Raw genomic sequence first — 23,144 nt, 5'->3', positions numbered from 1 at the left:
ACTGAGGCTCAAAGAGACTTGCTCAAGGTCAGGATTCCACTGAAAAGTTTCACTCTCCTATTCCCTGACCCATGGCTGTCACTCTCTGACTCCCACCCCGTGGTCCACAGCACTGTCAGGACACCTGGTTTAACACAGAGTATACTTGGCCTGACATTGTAGCTATTTGTAGCCTCACCTTCTTTGCTTTACTATTTATCTCCGTATCCCCCACAGGAATACGATTTCTATCTCACAGTAGGTTCTCATTTTGCTGAGTTGCAGGTTGGATGCAACTCATCACAGGAGCATTCAGGATTACTGAGAATCTCAGAGTACCCCAATGTTGACACTTTTCCAGAGCAGGTAGACTCCAGTCCGTCATTCCAACAACACTTAGTGGCCCCCAGAGCACTGATCCCAGCTCCGGTCACTGCCACTCTTTTCTTCCCCACTATCTGGAGCAACAGAGGCTGCCATGCACTGCAGCTCCTCTTGGGTCCTGAGTCAATACAGACCAGGGAGGAAGAGTTTGTGTCTGGCTAATACCTAGGACATTCATTTTTCAGTTTCTTTCATTTTATTCAAGTGAGTTATAAGCTCTCTGAGATATTACCTCAGGGAAGAACGTAAGACAAGATAGAAAAGTAGAAGGGGCCTGCACAAGTTCCCATTTTTCTGTTATTCTTTTTCCTGAAAGGCCCAGATGGAGGCCCAGATGGAGGAAAGTGTTTGATGGAAGAAAAGAGTAGTTGGATAAGCAGGAGGAGAAGAAGGGCTTCTCCCTGGGATACAGATACTCTCTATGCCTTTTAGAACCAAACCAGAGTCTCAGGGGTCTGCTCTGCCCCATCTTGCCTGTCTTTTCCATCCATTTTTTTTTTTATTAAAGTCTCGCCTTGAACTTACCCATGTTACAAATATTTCTGAAAATGTTCATAAACAAATTACCAAAGCAATCTTATATTTCTTTAATACTTAGTTGTCTTCCTAGTTTTTTTTTTTCGGTCCCCAGAAAAAGTAGGCAGGGCAGATATTTATTATTACAGTTCATTTCCTGATGAGGAAAATCAAGGTTCTGTAAAGGTTAGTCACTTGTGCAAGGTTTGCAAGAAACAGTCAAGCTAGACTAGGACACCGGTCACCTTACTTCTGATAAGATGCTCTTTCCAGCACGCTTCAGGACCTACCAATATATTTCATAGGGTTTTCAGTGGCTGATTTATCAGAAGTAAATCTCCAGGCATTCCTTCCGAGGTGACTCTAGTTAGACTTGAACCTCCAACTTTTCGGTTAGCAGCTGAGCTAACCAGGGACTCCATGGTGACCCCATAAATACGTGAATGAGTGAATAAATAAATGAGTAAATTACCAAACACAGCTTTACCTAAGTAAATGAAACTAAAATGTACTTTTCAAGCAAAAATAAATAATATGAAAAACCATTATTACTAATCGAGAGGCAAATTGTTCTCCCACTACCATTAAAAGAATAGAATAAATAGTAAGCGCTTGGTTGCTAACCAAAAGTTTGACAGTTGGAACCCACCAGCTGCTCCACAGGAGAAACAACCTGAGATCTGTTCCCACAAAGATTGTTGTTGTTGTTAGAATTGTTGTTTTTGTTAGGATTGTTGTTGTTGTTAGGTATCGTCCTGTCTATTCTGACTCACAGCGATCCTATGTACAACAGAACGGAATACTGCCCGGTCCTATAAAAAAAAAAAAAATACCGTCCTCAAAATTGTTGCTGTGTTTAAGCCTGTTGTTGCAGTCACTGTGTCAGTCTGCCTTGTTGAGGGTCTTCCTCTTTTTTGCTGACCCTTTACCTTACCAAGGATGATGTCCTTCTCCAGGGACTGGCCCCTCCTGCTAACATGTCCAAAGTACGTGAGAAAAAGCCTCACCATCCTCACCTGCGAGCAGCACTCTGGCTGTACTTCTTCCAAGATAGATTTGTTCGTTCTTCTGGCAGTCCATGGTATTTTCAATATTCTTCACCAACACCATAATTCAAAGGTATCAATTCTTTGGTCTTCCTTATTCATTGTCCAGCTTTTGCATGTATATGAGGTAATCAAAAATACCATGGCTTGGATCAGGTACCACTTAATCCTCAAAGTGACATTTTCGCTTTTTAACACTTTACAGAGGTCTGTTGCAGCAGATTTGCCCAATGCAATAGTTTGTTTGATTTCTTGGCTGCTGCTTCTCTAGGCATTGATTGTGGACCCGAGTTAAATGAAATCCTTGAGAACTTCAATATTTTCTCTGTTTATCATGATGTTGCTTACTGGTAAAATTGTGGAGATTTTTTGTTTTCTTTATGTTCAGGTATAAGACATACCGAAGGCTGCAGTCTTTGATCTTCATCAGTAAGTGCTTCATGTCCTCTTCTTTCAGCAAACAAGGTTGTGTCGTCTGCGTAACACAGGCTGTTAATGAGCCTTCGTCCTGTACAAATGTTGCATTTTTCTTCATGTAGTTCAGTTTCTTGAATTATTTGCTCAGCATACAGATTGAATAAGTATGGTAAAAGGATACAAACCTGACACACACATTTCTTGATTTTAAATCACACAGTATGCCCTTGCTCTGTTCGAACAACTCTCTCTTAGTCTATGAACAGGTTCCTTATGAGCATAATTAATTGTTCTGGAATTCCCATTCTTCACCATGTTATCCATAATTTGTTATGATTTACACAGTTGAATGCCTTTGCATAGTCAATAAAACACAGGTAAAAATCTTTCTGGGATTCTCTGCTTTTAGTACTGTTGGTTCTTAATCATATGCTACCTCCTGAAATGGCTGAATGTCGACCAATTCTTTTCGGTACGGTGACTGTGTATTCCTTCCATCTTGTTTTGATGTTACCTGCATCGTTCAATATTTTTCCCACAGAATCCTTCAAAATTGCAACTCGAGGGTTGAATTTTTTCTTCGGTTCCTTCAGCTTGAAAAATGCCAAGCGTTTTTGGTTTTCTAACTCCAGATCCTTGCACATTTGGAGCTACCCTTTGAAATCTTCTGTTCATATCTTTTACCTCATCCTTTCTTCCATTTGTTTTAGCTACTCTATGTTCAAGAGCAAACTTCAGAGTCTCTTGTGACATCCATTTTGGTCTTTTCTTTCTTTTTAATGACCTTTTGCTTTCTTCATATGTGATATCCTTGATGTCATCCCACAACTCATCTGGTCTTCGATCAGTGTTCAGTGTGTCAAATTTATTCTTGAGGTGGTCTCTAAATTCAGGTGGGTTACAGTCAAGGTCATATTTTGGCTCTTGTGGACTTGTTTTAATTTTCTTTGGCTTAAACTTGAATTTGCATGTGAGCAATTGATGGTCTGTTCCCCAGTAGGCTCCAGGCATTGTTGTTTCTTTCTTTGTAGTTGTGCTTATGGTGAAAGCTTACAGAGCAAATTAGTTCCTCATTCAAAATTTATACACAAATTATTTTGTGACATTGGTTGCATTCCCTGCAATATGTTGGCATTCTCCCCGTTTCTACCCCAGGTTTCCCATGTCCGTTAGTCCAGTTTGCTTGTCCCTTCCTGCCTTCTCATCTTCACTTTGGCCAAGTGTTGCCCATTTGGCCTTGTATGCTTGATTGAACTAAGAAATATATTCTCCAGGTGTATTATTGTTTATTTTATTATCGTTGTTGTTAGGTGCCATTGAGTCTGTTCCAATTCATAGCAACCCTATGAGCAATGGAATGAAACACTGCCTGACCCTGCACCATCCTCACAATTGTTGCTATGCTTGAGCCAATTGTTGCAGCCACTGTGTCAATCCATCTCATTGAGGGTCTTCCTCTTTTTTGCTGACCCTCTGCTTTACCAAGCATGATATCCTTCTTCAGGGACTGCTCCTCCTGATAACATGTCCGAAATATGTGAGGCTTAGTCTCACCATCCTTGCTTCTAAGAAGCATTCATTCTTGTTGTGCTTCTTCCAAGATAGATTTGTTCATTCTTCTGGCAGTCCATGGTATATTCGATATTCTTCCCCAACACTACAATTCAAAGGAGTCAGTTCTTTGGTCTTCCTTATTCATCATCCAGCTGTTGCATGCCTATGAGGCAATTGAAAATGCCATGGCTTGGATTAGGCACATTTAGTCCTCAAGGTGACATCTTTGCTTTTCGGTACTTTAAAGAGGTCTTTTATAGGAGATTTGCCCAGTGCAATGCATCTTTTGATTTCTTGACTGCTGCTTCCAGGGGTGTTGATTGTGGATCCAAGTAAAACGAAATCCTTGACAACCTCAATCTTTTCTCCATTTATCATGATGTTGCTTATTGGTCCAGTTGTGAGGTATTTTGTTTTATGTTGAGGTGTAATCCATAGTGAAGGCTGTGGTCTTTGATCCTCATCAGTAAGTGCTTCAAGTTCTCTTCACTTTCAGCAAGCAAGGTTGTGTCATCTGCATAATGCAGTCTGTTAGTGAGTAATACTTCTATTCTGATATCCTGTTCTTCGTATAGTCCAGCTTCTTGGATTATTTGCTCAGCATACAGATTGAATATGTATGGTGAAATGATAGAACACTGACACACACCTTTCCTGACTTTAAACCATGTCGTATCCCGTTGTTCTGTTTGAATGACTGCCTCTTGATCCATGTACAGATTCCTCATGAGCATGATTAAGTGTTCTGGAATTCCCATTCTTCACAATATTATCCATAATTTATTATGATCCACACAGTAGAATGTCTTTGCATAGTTAATAAAACACAGGTAAACATCCTTCTGGTATTCTCTGCTTTCAGCCAGGATCCCTCTGACATCAGCAATGATATCCCTGGTTTCATGTCCTCTTCTGAATCTGGCTCGAATTTCTGGCAGTTTCCTGTCGATATATTGCTGCAACTGCTTTTGAAATATCTTTGCAAAATTTTACTTGTGTGTGATATTGATGATATTGTTCGATAATTTCCCCATTCAGTTGGATCACCTTTTCTTGGGAATAGGCATAAATATGGATGTCTTCCAGTTGGCTGGCCAGGTAGCTAGCTATCTTCCAAATTTCTTGGCATAGATGAGTGAACATTTCCAGTACGGCATCTGTTTGTTGAAACATCTCAATTGGTATTCTGTCAATTCCTGGAGTCTTGTTTTTCTCCAATGCCTTCAGTGCAGCTTGGACCTCTTCCTTCAGTAGCATCATTTCCTGATCAAATGCTACCTCCTGAAATGGCTGAACGTCAACCAGTTCTTTTTGGCATAGTTACTCTGTATATTCCTTCCATCTTCTTTTAATGATCCCTGCGTCATTTAATATTTTCCCATAGAATCCTTCAGTATTGCAACTCAAGCCTTGAATTTTTTCTTCAGTTCTTTTGGCTTGAGAAATGCTGAGCATGTTCTTCTCTTTTGGTTTTCTATCTCCAGGGCTTTGCACATGTCATCATAATACTTTACTTTGTCTTCTTGAGCTGCCCTTTGAAATCATCTGCTCAGCTCTTTTACTTCATCATTTTTTCCTTTTGCTTTTAGCTACTTGATGTTCAAGAGCAAGTTTCAGAGTCCCTTCTGACATTCATTTAGGTCTTTTCTTTCTCTCCTGCCTTTTTATTGACCTCTTGCTTTCTTCATGGATGAAGTACTTGCTGTCATTCCACAACTCATCTGATCTTTGGTTGTTAATGTTCACCGCGTCAAATCTATTCTTGAGATGGTCTCTAAATTCAGGTGGGATAAACTCGAGGTCATACTTTGGCTCTGGTGGATTTGCTTTATTTTTCTTCAGTTTCAACTTGAAGTTGCATATGAGCAACTGATGGTCTGTTCCATAGTCGGCCCCTGGCCTTGTTCTGACTGGTGATATTGAACTTTTCCATCATCTCTTTCCACAGATGTAGTCAATTTGATTCTTGTGTATTCCATCTGGTGAGGTCCAAGTGCATAGTCACCATTTATGTTGGTGAAAGAAGGTACTTAGAATGAAGAAGTCATTGGCCTTTTAAAATTCTACCATGTGATTTCTGCCATCGTTTCTATCACTGAGGCTGGATTTTCTACCAGTCCTTTGTTTCCAAGTTTCACATTCCTGTCACCAGTAATTATCAACGCATCTTGATTTCTCGTTTGATTAATTTCAGACAGCAAAAGTTGTTAAAAAATCTTCAGTTTCTTCATCTTTAGCCTTAGTGGTTGGTTCACAAATTTGAATAATAGTTGTACTAACTGGTCTTCCTCTTCCTTGTAGGCATATGGATATTATTCTGTCACTGACAGTGTTGTACTTCAGAATAGATCTTGAAATGTTCTTTTTGATGATGAATGCACTCCATTCCTCTTCAAGCTTTCACTCCTGGCATAGTAGACCATATGATTGTCCAATTCAAAATGATCAATACCAGTCCATTTCGGCTCACTAATTCCTAGGATATCGATGTTTATGTGTTCCATTTCATTTTTAAAGATTTCCAATTTTCCTAGATTCATACTTCATATGGAAACCCTGGTGGCATAGTGGTTAAGTGCTACAGTTGCTAACCAAAGGGTCGACTATTCGAATCTGCCAGGCACTCCTTGGAAACTCTGTGGGGCAGTTCTACTCTGTCCTATAGGGTTGCTATGAGCCGGTATCGACTCAACGGCACTGGGTTTGGTTTTTTGGTTTTATACTTTATACATTCCACATTTCAATTATTAATGGATATTTGCAGCTGTTTCTTCTCATTTTGATTCATGACCCATCAGCAAATGAAGGTACCAAAAGCTTGACTTATATCTGGGTTCTCAATTCTGTTCCATTGTTCTAAGTGTTTGCTGTAGTACCAGTACCATAGGTTCAGAGATCAGGTAGTGTTAGACCTCCTTCTTAAATAATTTTTTCTTATCCTGGGCCTCATTTCTTTCCATATAAAGTTGTGATTATTTTTTCCATCTTGTTATGGAACACTGTTGATATTTGGATCAAGATTGCATTATATCTGTAAATTGCTTTGGGTAAAATCGACTTTATCACAATGATGAGTCTTCCTATCCATCAACATGGTATGTTTTTCCATTTTTGTAAGTCTCTTGGTTTCTTGTAGTACTGTTTTGTAGTTTTTTCTGCATAGGTCTTTTACGTTCCTGGTTAGATTTATTCCTAAGTATTTTATATTTTTAGTGGCTATTATTGTGGTTCCCTTTTCTAAGTTCTCTTTGTTGACGTATAGGAATCCAACTGATTTTTACATGTTGGTCTTGTATCTTGCTACTCTGCTGAATCTTTGTATTAGTTCCGATAGTTTTCCTGTGGTATCTTTGGGGTTCTGTATGTATAGTATGATATTTTCTGTGAATAGGAGTAGTTTTACTCTTCCTTTCCAATTTAGATGCCCATCCCCACCCCCCCTTATTGCTCTAGCTAGCATTTCTAGCACAATGTTAAATAGGAATAATGATAAAGGGAATCCTTGTCTTGTTCCTGTTTTCAGGGAGAATGCTTTCAGCCTCTCTCCATTGAGAATGCCATTGGCTGTTGATTTTGTACAGATGCCCTTTATTATATTGAGGAATTCCTTATATTCCTATTTTATTGAGAGTTTTCATTAGGAATGGGTGTTGGGCTTTATGAAATGCCTTTTCTTTGTCTATTGAAATGATCACGTGATTTTTTTTTCTTTTGTTCTTATGTGGTGGATTACATTGATTGATTTTCTAGTGTTGAACCATGCTTGCATGCCTGGTGTGAATCCCACGTGGTTGTGGTGTATTAATTTTTTGATATGATGCTGAATTCTATTGGCTAGAATTTTGTTAAGAATCTTTGCATCTATATTCATGAGATATATTGGTCTGTAATTTTCCTTTTTTGTGGTATCTTTGCCAGGCTTTGTTATCAGGGTAATGCTGGCTTCAGAGAATGAATTAAGGAGTATTTCTTCCTTTTCTGTGCTCTGAAATAGTTCAAGTAGCACTGGTGTGAGCTCGTCTCTGAATGTTTGGTAAAATTCTTCAGTGAAGCCACCTGGGCCAGAGTTTTTATTTGTTGGGAGTTTTTTTTTTTTTTTTTTTTAACTTCTTCAATCTGTTCTCTTGTTATGAGTCTGTTCAGATTTTCTACCTCAGTTTGTGTTAGTTTAGGTAGGTAGTGTGTTTCTAGAAACTTTTCCAGTTCCTCTATGTTCTCATATTTGTTGGAGAATAATTTTTCATAGTATTATGTTATCACCCTTTTTATTTCAGGTTAAGGTTATGTCTTCTCAGTGGATCGTCCCTTTAATCATTATATAATGTCCTTCCTTGTCTTTTATGGTGGATTTTGCCTTGAACTCTCTTTTATCTGAGATTAGCATTGCCACTCCTGCTTTTTTTTGGGGGGGGGGGGTTACTGTTTTCTTGATATATTTTTTCCATCCTTTGATTTTTAATATATTTATGTATCTGTGTCCAGGTGTGTCTCTTGTAGGCAGCATATTGATGGGTCATATTTTTTTTTATCCATTCTGCCACTCTGTCTCTTTACAGGTGCATTTTAGCCATTTACATCCAGGGTGATTTTTGATAGCTCTGAGTTTATTGCAGTCACTCTGTTGTGCTTTTTTTTGTGGTGGTGATGTTTTCTTTGTTCCTCTTACTTTCCTGTGCTGAGTTCTTTTTGCTTGTAATCTTCTTTTTATTTTCTTCATTATTATGAACTTTGTGCTTACCAAGTTTTTATATTTTTCTGTTTTTATTTTGATGAGAGGTTTGTTAATTTTCTTTGTTTTTATTTTGAAATTTACCTTTCTAACTTTAAACCTGTCTTTTATTACTTGATTACATCTTGACTTTCTCTGCATTTGAAAGTTCTATACCTACTCCATTTATTGTTTTGATGTTGTTGTCATTTACAGATTGACAAATCTGGCCCGTTTTAAATCTTTTAGCTTTATTTTATTATTGTGGTTGTGTCCTAGATTCAGGTTGTTGTCTGATGTTGTTGGATCTCTAACCAAAGGACTTCCTTTAATATTTCTTGTAAGTCTGGTTTGGTTTTTACAAATTCACTTAAGTTCTGTTTATCTGAAAATGTCCTAATTTTGCAACCATATTTGAGGGAGAATTTTGCAGGTTATAATGCTTTTAGTTGGCAGTTTTTTTTTTCTTTCAAGGGTTAATATATGTCATCCAATGCCTTCTTACCTGCATGGTTTCTGCTGGGTAATCAGGGTTTAGACTTATTGTTTCCCCTTTGTAAGTGACTTTTCGTTTTTTCTCAAGCTGCTCTCAGGATTCCTTCTTGTCCTTGGCTTTGGCAAGTGTGAATATGATATGTCCTGGTGATTTCTTTTGGAGCCTATCCTGCATGGGGTTCTTTTAGCTTCTTGGGTGATCAGGTTTTTGTCTTTCATTACATTTGGGAAATTTTCTGCACTCAAATCTTCAACAATTTTGTATGTGTTTTACATTTTCTCCCCCTGTTCTAGAACTCCAATCATGCACAAATTTTGCTCTGGGTTGTATCTCACACAATTCTTAGGTTTTTAAAATCATTTTTCTTCTCTCTTCCTCTGATTTTTCATCAAACTGATATCTATGTATGCGTCTTCCATTTTGCTGACTTTGTCTTCCATTGTTTCAAATTTGATCCTAAAACCTTCTATTGAGTTGTCCATTTCTGAAATTTTATGGTTCATCATTTGAATTTCTAGTTGCTGTTTTTGTGTGATTTCTAATTGTTTGTTTATCTTGCTGTTTTGTTCTTGTGTTGTTACCTGAATTCTTCTATTGCCTTTTCTGTTAGTTTCTTCTATTGACTTTTTTGTTAGTTTTGTCTGTTTTTCATGATTTTGTCTATCTTTTCCTTGTTTTTGTCTGTGTTTTCCTTCATTTCTTTCCTAATTTCTTGGAGAGCCCTGAATATTACACTGATGAATTCCATACCAGGTGGTTCTAATGCCTTTTCTTCTTCCAGAAGGTTATTTGATTATTTCGTTCACTTGCTGGAGCCATTTTGTCCTATCTTTTTTATGTTTTGATATTGTCTCCTGTCTCCTAGACATCAAGGTATTATTTTATTTACTGATTGATTGTATATTTGTTTGTTTTGACCTGCTTTTTGTTTTGTTTTGATATGTCAGGCTGGACAGAACAAGTATGCTTTGCTGCTTGCTTGTCTGTGGGCATGATAGCACTTAGCACTTCTTTGTGGTGTGCAGGGCAGTAGCAGGAAGGATGAGCCCACTTTGCTGTACACTGGTTTGGTGATATGGCTGAGGGCAGACTGGGCAGGTGCTGCCTGCCTCCTGATGTTGGTCCAGCTGTGTCACAGTATTCACAGCCCCTCGCCAGATGGACAAGGGTGTCAGATGGGGAGTGGTACTGGTTCACTTCTCACCATTTAGCAGCTGATCGAGAGGTGGGGGCGGGGGTCAGTGTGAGCTTGGTGGTGTGCAGGCCTGAGCGCAGAGGGTACTCTAGCTGTGGCAGCATGGCAGGATCTGTTGGGCAGGGGAGAGGTGGTATAAGGGGCAGAAGGGTGAAGTGTGGTAAAGCATGTTTCTCTGGTTACCAGGTGCTCTGTCAAGATGGTCACAGAGGGTGGGGCCAGGGGAAGTGAACGCTCAGGGCTGCATTGCTCAGCTGTGGTGCAGTGGGGCAGGGTTAGTACGTATGGAGGTGCATGAGGCCAGGATGCTCAGCTGGGGCACAGCTCAATGGGGCTGCCAGGGAGTAAGGGGTGCAGGGCAGGTCACTGAGCTGCAGAGCAGTGAAGTAGAAGCGGTGTGAGGCTGGACCACTCAGCTGCAGCGCTGCTTGATGGGGCTGGTGGAGAGCGAGGGGCCTGAGGCTGGGTTGCTCCACTATGATGCTGCAGGGTGGGCCTGGCAGGGAGAGTGCAAGGCCATTTCACTCAGCTGTGGCGAAGTTGGATGGGGCTGGTGGCGGAGGGGCAGGGGAAACAAGGCTGGGTTGCTCCACTGTGGCGGTGAGGTGGGGCCTGTAGGGAGAGAAGGGTGTGGGGCTGCAGTGCTACTCAGCTGCAGTGCTGCTGGATGAGCCAGCAGGGAGGGAGGTGTGTGGGGCTGGGTTGCTTAGCCATGGTGCATTGGGGTGGGGCCAGCAAGGAATGAGAGGCATGGGGGTCAGGTCACTCACCTGAGGTACAACTGGGTGGGCCTTGCAGGGAGGGAGGGCACAGGGCCATTTTGTTCAGCTGTGGCATAGCTGGATGGGGCCAGTGAGGAGGGAGGGGCGCTGGGCTGGGTAGCTAAGTTTGGTACCACTGGACGGGCTGGTGGGGAGGGAGGACACAGGGTTGGGTTCCTCAGCTATGGCACAAGGGGTGGGGCTGTCAGGGAAGGAGAGGCACAGGGCCAGATCATTCAGCCTCAGTGCAGTGGTGGTGGAGGGGTGGATGGTGGGAAGAGAGAGGTGGGAGAGGGTGGAAAACAGGTTGTTGGAGGTTGATGCGGGAGAAAAATTTGAGGGGTTCACACTGAAGTCCCTGGCCATTGGACTTCCAAGGATGGGTGGCTTATGTTATGACCCACCCATCCTTGGAAGCACTTCCTTGTGCTGCAGCCAGTAATCAGACCCTTACTTCATTTTGGGTGTATCTGCACAGTTGCTCTGTCTCCCACTGGTAGTTCGTGAAGAGGTCTTTCTGTACTTCCCACGCCGAGTTGTTGGTTGTTGGCTTTATCCCAAGATGGCCACACTGTGCCATGTTTGTTGGTAAGGAAACTCTGCTCCAAATCTATACTTGTTCATTGTTTTCAATTAGTTTCTTCTCAGCAACTTCTGATCTAATACTTTATCCCATCCTTTTAAAGTTCAGGGTTCCAGAATTGACTGCTGTATCAAACCTACACAGCCTGGTTTTTCAGGTCTTTGGTGCAGAGGGTTGGGTTGGTAGTCTGACTAGTCCACCGTCTTGGTTCCACCTCCCTGGCCTTGTCTGAACTGATGATATTGAGCTTTTCCATCATCTCTTTCCATAAATGTAATCAGTTTGATTCCTGTGTATTCTGTCTGGCAAGGTCCATGTGTATAGTCGCCATTTATGTTGCTGGAAAAAGTTATTGCTGAAGTTGTTAGTCTTGCAAAATTCTATCATGTAATCTCTGGTGTCATTTTTATCATCAAGGCCATATTTTCTAAGTACCAATCCTTCTTCTTTGTTTCCAACTTTCACAGTCCGATCACCAGTTATTATTAATGCATCTTGATTGCATGTTTGATCAATTTCAGACAGCAGAAATTGGTAAAAATCTTTAACGTCTTCATGTTTGGCCCTAGTGGTTGGTGCATAAATTTGAATAATAGTTGCATTAACTGTTCTTCTTTGTGGGTGTATAGATATTATCCTATCACTGACAGCATTGTACTTCAGGATAGATCTTGAAATGTTCTTTTTGATGATGAATGCAACACCATTCCTCTTCAAGTTGTCATTCCCAGCATAGTAGACCATATGACTGTCTGATTCAAAATGGCCAGTAACAGTCCATTTCAGCTCACTAATGCCTAGGATATCTATCTTCATGCATTCCATTTCATTTTTAACAACTTCCAGTTTTCCTAGGTTCATACTTCATACATTCCATGTTCCGATTATTGATGGATGTTTGCAGCTGTTTCTTCTCATTTTGAGCTGTGCTACATCGGCAAATGAAATCCTGAAAGCTTGACTCCATCCATGTCATTAAGGTTAACTCTACTTTGAGGAGGAAGCTCTTCCCCAGTCATATTTTGAGTGCCTTCAAACAACGTTCCCCTGCTATTTATAAGGTTTTCATTGGACAATTTTTTTCAGAAGTCAACTGCCAAGTCCTTCTTCCTGGTCTGTCTTAGTCAGGAAGCTCTGCTGAAACCTGTCCAGCATGAGCAACCCTGCTGGTATTTGAAATACCAGTCGCATAGCTTCCAGTATTACAGCAACTCACAAGCTACCACAGTATGACAAACTGACAGATGAGTGGTGGCCCATAAAGGTTACAACCTAGGAAACCCTGTGGGGCAGCTCTACTTCGTCACATGGAATCACTATGAGTGGAATCAACTTGAGGGCACACAACAATGACAACAACAACATGTCATGTAATGATACATTTTATGCATTCAGTATGCTGAATTTCAGGGCAGAATTATAGAACCCCACATCCTCTCATAGTACAGCACCACTGCTGGCTGGGTTGTGGCTGTGCAGGCTGAGGCAGGTGCAGGGGCCTGCCCAAAGTCTTCCCACCACTTCGTCCAGATGACCTGCCTGCCCTTTGAGTCAGGAGCACAGCCTGGTGCTGTACTGAATGCTTTAGGTAAATGTAAGCAGCTTTCCAGAAAATGACTGTAGGGATTTCTCCTCTAACAACCAGAGGCTTCCTGGAAATGAATTTACCTAAGAAAGGGGTTGCTTTCACCAGGAAAGTATGGGTATTAGTGCTGTGCTGAAGTTCCCTGAAATCAGCTCACCAGAGCCTATGGTTACATTTTCAGGAATTTTGCATGCCAATTGTTAAACACAGCCATGGGTAAAACATAAACTATGCCAACTTACAATTAAATGGATTTTATTACAAACAAGATAATGAAACTTCGAAACCCATCACTTCCTAATTATTTTGCTACATTTTGCCATTGTCTACGTTTCTGAGGTTATTTATTCCCGTCATATCCGTATAGTGGAACTATTACATCACAAGGTGGCATGGCACATCTCTTCACAACTCCACATTCGGTGAGGTTATTTGGCAGCTTGAAACCGGCCCCTGTGGGAGTATTTACGCCACAGACTTCGGCAAATGCTACAAGTCAGGGCTTCCACCCTAGCCCCAGCCAGCTAATAACTATTTGCCAGGACACCACTGAGATGCACTGGAATAAACTCAACAATTACAGGGAGAATGAAGCACTCATATGAGGAGCAGAGCTTTAGAGCACACACGGAGGATGCTGTCAGCATCTGGTCAATGTTCTCTAATTCCTGAGAAAGACAAAGCCTAATAAAATGCTGGAGCTGAAGCTCCGCTGTTTTATTTCATAAAAGCCTTTATTGCCTATAGGTTCTCACTGCCTGAGACCCTTACTTTCCCTGAGAAGCACTTCATGGGACCAAATGCTCCAAAGAGATTATGTCTCAATTGAATTTTAATACTCTGGCTGTGAACCTCTAATGAAAAAGCAGAAAAAGTACATGAAAAGCTTCATATTGACCTACCAACCTTTTCAAGATCTTAGACACAGAGGTAGAATGGTAAAGCAGGGGTTATCATCTTACCGTGATAGTAGCGGGACAAATAAACAGGTAACTGTGAAGAAAAAGAAAAGAAATAGTGTAGGTTTGAGCTTGAGTAAGCAGATTGCAAAAAAGTTGCCACCATTAGGATTTCATTAGTTATCAGAGCAAATAAAAGAATCACAGTGATTTCAACCAGTGTTAGTCAACGGTACCAAAAAAAAAAAAAAGAACCAAATTCGTTGCCATTGAGTTGATTCCAACTCATAGCAGCCCTCTAGAATAAAGTAGAGCATCCCGCATATGGTTTCCAAGGAGCAGCTGGTGGATTCGAACTCCTGACCTTTTGATTCGCAGTCAAGCTCATTACCACTGCACCCGTCAAAGGTACAGCCTCACAAATCAGGTATGACACATCCCAACACAACAGCTTGCATGCTTTGAATTGAAATTAAGCCAGAAAATCATTGCTGGAGATTTGTAAGGTAATAAGATTTAGTTTTCATCCAAAGCTAGGTCACAGTTCAATGTTCAGACCATGGATTTTTTTTTTTTCTTATCTGGAAGACTATATTTGTGAAGATGTATGTTAGAAGATAGTAAAATTCTTGCATTTTTAAAAAAGTGTGTTAGTCATTAACTACAATAATGACAATAAATACAGCTCAGGTGTTATATTAAATCCAATCATAATCATTGTGCCTTCCTGTTCCCAACTTTCTTTCTTAGCTTTGATGACACTCTGGATTCTAGAACTCAGAACACTCACTTCTAAAGATGCTCAAAAGTGAACAGTTGTATTTCTTCGCAGGTAAGAAGGGTCTTGTTCTATTGAACCCGTGTACTCTATTTTTGCTAAAGGAATTTTCCTTCAAGTTACTGTTGAAGTTTCTCACAAAACATTTATGAGCAAAAAACCTCACTAATTCAGGTTAAAAGGGAAAAAGTCAATTTGCTAGAAGAGCAGTTGTGGTAAAAAGAGACGCAAAACCAAAAACCCAAACCAAACCCGTTACCATGGAGTCGATTCTGACTCATAGTGACCCTACAGGACAGAGTAGAACTGCCCCATAGGGTTTCCAAAGAGTGGCTGGTGGATTCAAAAACTGTTTACTTTTTTGTTAGCAGCTGAGCTCTTAACCCCTGTGCCATCAGGGCACAAGATCTCTTAAATTCGAAGGAAACTGTGCTGATCACCTCTTTCTTCTCTCTCTGCTTTTATTTCCTTTAAAGGGCACCCTGGGAGGAAAATTTTGCATGGGTGGGGTCACTTCTGGGTTAATCTGCTTATTCAATGGCACAAAGACAGTTATTTTCCATTTTCCCTTGTTGGCATTATTCCTGGTCTCATTACAGTGTCCTCTTTCCTTATCTCTAATTTGGAAAAAAAAAAAAAATTTGCATAGAAATTTGTCTCATCTGGTGAGTCCCCAGTCTTAGCTAGTGTGAAGTTTCTATACCATGTTAATTTCCACTGTTAGCATTTCCAGAACATTTAAAAATATTCCCCTCAGTGACTGCACCTGCTCCAGCCCATTTGCAACACGTGAAATTAACCTGTGGTTCGTTTTGATTTGTAATTATAACACTTGTGAATGGATGGAAATACAAGGCAAAACACACAGTCGCAGGATCTCAGAAAAATTTCCATGTAACCTACCAAGGAAATTTAAGAGCCTTCTCACTGATCAACTGGCTACCTGCTTCCTATCTCCCTACATATACCAAACCAGTTGCCACTGAGTCGATTCCAACTCATAAGGACCCTATCTTTGGAAGCATTACTCACTTCACTGCCCTGCTCAAAAATCCTTTGATGCACTCCCGCGGCCTACAGAATAAAGCTGAAAATCTTTATTCTGGCATTCAAGGCTCTCCAAGACTTGGTTCCAAACTGCAGGCTTTCTTTTTCCTACAATTATCCACAGGTGACCTGTGGCAATTTGTAGGTGCTAGGAACTGTGTTAGCACTTCAAATTCATTTAATTATTTCATTCTTATGAGAATTTCATGAAGTAGATGCTATTATTGTCCTCCATTTTACAGAAAACTGAGGTTCAAAATGGTTGAATAGCTTGCCCAAGATCAAACAGTAAGTGGTAAGCCTTGCTGTGACTGAGGCTTTCTTGCTTCAGTGCTCACCGCTCTAACCATGCTCCACTCCACACCACTCCCCTCCTCCAGGTACCCACTGTCTCCTGTTGGCCCTTACTCAACCTTGCTCTTCAGTTTGGAGTGCCGTTTCCTCCCACAGCCTCCATCCATCCTTGAAGGTCCAGCTCAAATGCTACCACCTGTCAGATGTCTTCCTTAATCCCTGCCCTGCCCCACCTTCCATTGGAGCTCCCCTTCCTCCTTTTCTCTTTGTGCCTCTGAAAGCATTTCACATCTCTACTCAAAAAGAAAAAAAAAAGAAAAAGTCTGTCACTCCCAAAGTTTTCTGAGGGTAGGACCTGTCTTCATATGTATACCCCACAAAGTACTTATGCAGAATCTCGTGATGAGTTTGTGTTCAATAAATTTTGCTGAGTTTCATTAAACATGGTCTCTTCCTGAGTAACCCCTTCCTAATTACATTTAGGGCAAATGGTTAACGCACTCAGCTGCCAACTGAAAGGTTGGAGCTTTGAGTCCATTCCAGTGGCACCTCAGAAGAAAGGCCTGGTGATGTACTTCTGAAAAATCAGCCAGTAAAAACCCCGTGAGGCCCAGATCTACTGTGACACACATGGGGCCGCCATGAGTTGGAACTGATTCCAAGGCAAATGGTATTTGGTTTAACTACAGATGGTTACAACGAACGAGCAGCAGGGGGCAGCAAGTCAGGTAAAAACCTGGGACACAGGATGAAGTCCTTGGGGATAAACTGGCTCCAAGTCTGTGTGGAAGCAGTGCAGTTTACTGAAAAAAGAACCCAGTCTGGGCTCTAGTCCTGGCTTCTCTTCTTCTTAGTTGAATGATTTGGGGCACATGTTTATGTTAGCTTCAGTTAAGTCACTAATAAAACGTGGATGCTAACACTTTGCAAGAGCATCATAAGACCTACAGATGAACACACGTATGATCACATATGAGATAAACGGCAGCCATTGTCATTATGTACTCCTTTAGTCTCTGGTGATGTGCTTTGTACTACTCTATGTCTCTTATTTTCCACCTCCCACCATCTTCTCTACCTCACCAAATAGTACCCAAGTGCTTCACCCAAACTGGAAGCCTACCATGACTCCTCTTGTTCCACCACCCCTCATAAACAACACAGCAGACGATTGTGTCGACTCTGCCTCCCAAAAGTATCTAAAATCTGTCCATTTCTTTGCGTCTCTGCTGCCACCGTCCTAGACCAAACCACCATATCTCTTGCCTGCTATTCTGCAATGGTCTGTAAATTGCTCTGGCTGCTACTACCTGGGCCCCTTGATACATACTCCTCACAGCACCTCATCACATTTTAAAAATGTAAATCAGATCACACTAATCTCTGCTTGAAACTATCCAAAGGCTTCCCATCATCCTTAGCCTAAAACCCAGTCCTGCATGACCTGGCCCCACCTGCCCCTCTGATCTTACAACATACCATTCCTCATGCCCTTCTTTCAAGTCTATTGGCTTTCTCACTGTTCCTCAAACATGCCAGGCTCATTCTCAACTTAGGGTGTTCTCACTAGATTGTTCCAGTGTCTAGAATGCTTTTTCTTCAGAACCGTACATGTTATCTCCTACTCGGTCAGCCCTCTACTTGAATGTAACCTCCTCAGAGGCCTTCCTTGACTACTCAATTTAAAATGGTCCCACAGTCTCTCTCTATTACTCCGTCATCATCATATACATACATATGTATGTGTGTATATATATATATATGTATATGACATACACACAATTTCTTGTCTGTGTCCCAAATACAGTGTAAATTCCATAAGACCAGGGACTTCATCTTTCTTGTTGAAAATCGTATGTCCACAAGGCAAACTATTTTCTGGCACATAAACCAAAACCAAACCCATTGCCGTTGAGTTTATTCCAACTCATAGTGACCCTATAGGACAGAGTAGAACTGCCCCATAGAGTTTCCAAGGAGTGCCTGGTGGATTTGAACTGCCAACTTGTAGTTAGCAGCCAAACTCTTAACCACTACGCCACCAGGGCTTCCTACCTCGCGCCTACCTGACACATAACAGATGCTAAATATGTGCCTGTTGGATCAATTACTGTATGAACCTGAATAATAAGAAGCCACATTAGAATACAACTACAAAATAGTCATTTTCATATTTGAACAAGTATTTATTAAGCACCTACCATGTACCAGATAGTATGTTAAGTAGTGGGAATTCAAAACTGAAGTGGCTAAAACACAATCTTATGCTTCAGACAGCTTGCAGGCTAATGGTTACATTTGTGTTAATGCAATTAGGACTTTTTTTATTAAAAAAAAATACATTCTGTTTTCTTATTTCTTTATCTTTCCCACATGACCTAGTGGGAGATTGAATAGTTTAATGGATAAACACAGTCTTAACCTTTGACAGGCTTACATTCAAATCCCAAAATTCCCCAACCAGCTGTCTATAAACAATTTATACAACCTCTCTGCATCTCCTTTCCTCACATAAAAGAAAAGGAAGATAACAACACCTCTCTGACCAGGGCTCCCTTGATATTTAAACGTGTTAACTCCTATAAAGCACCTTTCCCTAACTCTACTTAGCTGATCATCAAGATACTAGATATCTGATCTTGTGATTTTCCTCAGATATAAGCCGTGGTTGAAATATGTCTATAACTTCTCAAAAATCCTGTTTTTGAGTAGCCTTATAGCATGATGCTAAGTGTACAGGGCCCTAGGGCTGGACTACCTCTGTTGGGTTACCAGATGTGCAAATATTGACAGTTTCCACCTCAGTAAACGATAAAAATAATAGCACTTACCTCAAAGGATTGTTCTGAGCATTCAGTGAGCTATTACATGTAACGCACTTAGAATGAAGTTACGCACATAATAAGCGCTCAGTGTTACTGTTGTTGGTTGTCTTAGAGCTGGAGCCCAACTCATAGTGGCCTCATGTACCATGGGATCGGAGCATTGTAATCCACAGGGTTTTCACTGGCTGAGTTTTGGAAGTAGCTTGCCAGGCCTTTCTTTCTAGCCCATCTTAATCTGGACGCTCCACTGAATCCTGTTCAACATCATAGCAACATGCAAACCTCCACTTACAGATGGGTTGCAGCTGCACATGAGATGCGTTGGCCAGGAATCAAGCCTGGGTCTTACACATGGAAGATGAGAATTCTACCCCTCAATGCCTCAATAAAGGTTAACTGTGATGCCAGTTATTAATTGTTATGTAACAAATCACCCAAGCTGAATGATGTAAAACAATGATTTTATTATGCTTGTGGGTTCTGTGGATCAGGGATTTGAAATGCACATAGTTGGTGTGATAGTTAACGTTATGTGTCGACTTGGCCAGGCCATGATTCTCAGTATTATTGTAACTATTCTCCATTTTGTGATCTGATGTAATTATTCTTCATTTTGCAATATAATGTAGTCACTTCAGTGATATGATCTGATGTGATCAGCCAATCATTTGTAAGGGGAGTTTCCCCAGGTGTGTGGCCTGCACTCCATATATATGGACGTTCTGACAAAGCTTGCTTGCTTGCTCTGGATCCTGTTTCAGGTTCCTCATCATCTGACCTCTGGTTCTTTGGACTTGAGCCAGCAGCCTGTTGCCTGACCTGCCAACTGTGGGATTCACCATCTTCCGCAGCCCTGTGAGCCAGCAGCCCGCTGTCTGACCTGTCATTTCTGGCTTCCTCAGCCCCTGTATGCATGTGAGTTAGGAGAAGCCTTCAGCTGATGTCTGACCCACAGACTTTAGGACTTGCCACCCTCCACAACAGAGTGAGCCATTTCCTTGAGATAAATCTCTCTCTCTTCCTCTCTATACATATATTTATATGTATATGCTTCACTGGTTTTGCTTCTCTAGAGAACCCAGCCTAAGACAGATGGGTGGGCTTGCCTCTGCTCCACAATGTCTGTGGCCTCAGCTGGGAAGACTTTAGGACTGCAGGCAGCTCCTAGCAGTGTGATGGGATCATCTGAAGGCCCCTTTACTCACATGTCTGGAGGAAGACCTCTGAGGAGGTTACATTCTAGTAGAGGGCTGAATGATGCTCGCTGTTGGCTGGGACCTCAGCAGAGGCTGTCTGCCCAAACACCTACATGGGGCTGCTCCATGTGGTTGCTAGGCTTTCTCCCAACTTGGTGGCTGGATTCCATAAGTCAGTGTCCCAGAAGGTAGGAAATGCCAAAATTGGTACACCATCACTTCCTCTGTCTTCTTCTGTTCAAAGCAGTCACAAGGTCTTCCCAAGTTCAAGGGGAGAGGACATAGACCTCAATACCTGATGAGAGGAATGTCAGCATCTTGCTGTAACAAGAGCCTGTGGAGTGAGATATATTAAGGTGGCCATCTTTGGAAAATATAATCTACCACAGCTATATTATTACGTCTTAATAGTCATCAAATCTCTGGGTGGTGCAAATGGTTAACATGCTGCCTGCTAATCAAAAGGTTGGTGGTTCAAGTCTATCCAGAGTAGACTTGGAAGAAAGGCCTACAGATATACTTCCAGAAATCAGCCACTGAAAACCTGTGGAGCACAGTTCTACTGCGACACACATTTGGTCGCCATGAGCTGGAATTGGTTCCACTGCAACCAGTTTGATTTTTTGGTTTTCATAGTCATCAAACAACATTTTATCTCTAAGAGAGTCCCTCTCTAGAGTCTCAAAATTGGGATAAGAACAATGGGGAAAGGGAGGAAGTGGGGAGAGGATTAGACATCCGCAAACTACCACAACTTAGAAATTATTTAGTTTAATGTCTTCATTTTACAGATGATAAAACTGTGGCTAAGAGAGGTGAAGTGACTAGCCCAAATCATACTGTTGGTACAAATACCAAACATTCCTATTTCCAGTACAATGAATGCAACACCTGGAAAAGTAACAGCAACAACAACAAAGCAGCTGAAAGGGGAAGAAATAGGGAGATGGAGAAAAAAGGGTGGGAGAGCTAGAGACGGGCCCTGGAGAGGAAATGGACAGGAAAAACAAGAGGGGCGTTGCCAGCAACATTCTCTACTTGAGACCCCAGTATTTCCTGGAGCACACTCACACCCTTTACTTTAAAGCACAACACTGGTGAGAAATTTTAAACCCTTGTATATTTTTGGCAAAGCTACTTGGATCCTTTGGATGACTTCTGCTCCTTCCCTACCCTGGGGATAGATGGGGCTGGAGAGGCAAGGGCAAGTGGAAGTTTACCAAGCCCTGGCTACAGCGATGCCACTTTCTTCCTGTTATTCCCTGTTATTTTGCTTCCTAGTTGCCTAGAAGCAAGCTTCCACCGCTTCTCAAGCTCTCCTCCCCTAAATGCAGTCCCTACCCATCCCCCCTCCAAGGGGATTTCTCCCTCTGCCTTGTCAGCATCACTGAGCACATAGCATGCATTTGGTTTGAGGTCCTGCTTGGCCTGGTGTTAGGCCTCTGATTAGGTGCTAATCCTCAGGGACAGAGGGTTCTCTGGTGCTTTGCAGAGACCCTGTGTGTGGCCCACTGTGGGATCTCAAGGTTGGAGGGCCATTCAGTAGCCATGCTCCCTGCCTTCATGCTGTTCTGTCCCACTCCAGAGAGCTATACTGCTCAGCCTGGTTTCAGTCTGGCACTGTCCAGCCAAAAATACCACAGGTTAATTTTGCAAGTGATTTGCACAGCACTAACACGTTGGCTTTAAGATCGCCATCAAATAAAAATGTTGTTATTGGCTTCTGAAGTTTTTTTTTTTTTTCCCACTGCACATTCCTTCATATTTCCTCTTCCTTTCCATTATATATAATAATACAATACAGTCATGGGTTGTTTAACACCCATGATACTTCTGGGAAATAAGATGTTATCAGATTTGGGCGTTGTGTAAACACCATGTGTACAGGCAGTCCCCGGCCCCATCTGTGTTCTGCCCTTCTCAGGAACAGGACCAGCCCGGGCCCTGCAGCCCCTGCCACTGCCTGCCTGCTGGGCAAAGCCCCAGAGCTGTATCCACCGTATACAGGATGCCAGCCTTGCGGGGCATGCGGTTGTGGGCCAGGCAGGGGCTGTGCATGCAGCTGGATCAGATCTGGACTTTGTGCCTGTCCGGGCGCAAGTCAGGGGTGCACTTGGCGGGGGGGGGAGGGGGGCAGGATGGTGAGGAGAGGTGGCCGTGGGGGCTGGGCAGGGAGCTGGTGTGTGGGTGCCGGGAGTGGGGCTGGTGGTAGCGGCCTTCGCTGCCACCTCCTTGTTGGTGCAGCTGTTTCCAGATCATGCACAGCTGCCACAGCTGTGCCTGGAGTCAGGAACCTGGCCCTGCAGCTGGAGCAGAGAAGCCAAGGCAGACACTGCCCTGCACTGGGAGTGAACAGCTGCACAGCTGCTGCTGGACGAGTAAATGAAGCCAGGAGGAGGGGAAGGAGGAGGAGAAGGCACTGTGGGAACTAGGATGTGCCCTCACTCTGGAGGTTTGGGGTCTTCAAAACTGTTAGGGGGAAATAATAAACAAAAGGAAAGCTGCTTTCCCTTTTAAAAACAAACAATACCAACAACAAAAAAACACTTTATGGGACCACAAACATATGTGCGGTTGGACTTTGCCATGACTGTATATGTAATAACCATTCAAGCAAGCCTTCTTACACCAGAAGTAGAAAACAAAAAGAAAGAAGCAAAATTGGGAGAAAGAAAAGGGTGAACATCGAGGGCCCCCAGGCATCAATTTGGTGGCATGAATTTTTGCACCATGCCACGCGGTAACAGTTTAGAGAGTCCCGCTATCACAGGAGAACACTTACAGCTTCTACAGGCCAAGAAGATCATAACAAAGCATTAGAATGAACTTTATCAGCTTAGGTCTGGTTACTTTGCCGTTATCCAACAACTACTGTAATACT

Source organism: Elephas maximus, chromosome 3 (assembly GCF_024166365.1).
Source record: "Elephas maximus indicus isolate mEleMax1 chromosome 3, mEleMax1 primary haplotype, whole genome shotgun sequence".
Taxonomy (NCBI): domain Eukaryota; kingdom Metazoa; phylum Chordata; class Mammalia; order Proboscidea; family Elephantidae; genus Elephas; species Elephas maximus.
Note: the sequence above shows the minus strand (reverse complement) of the source record.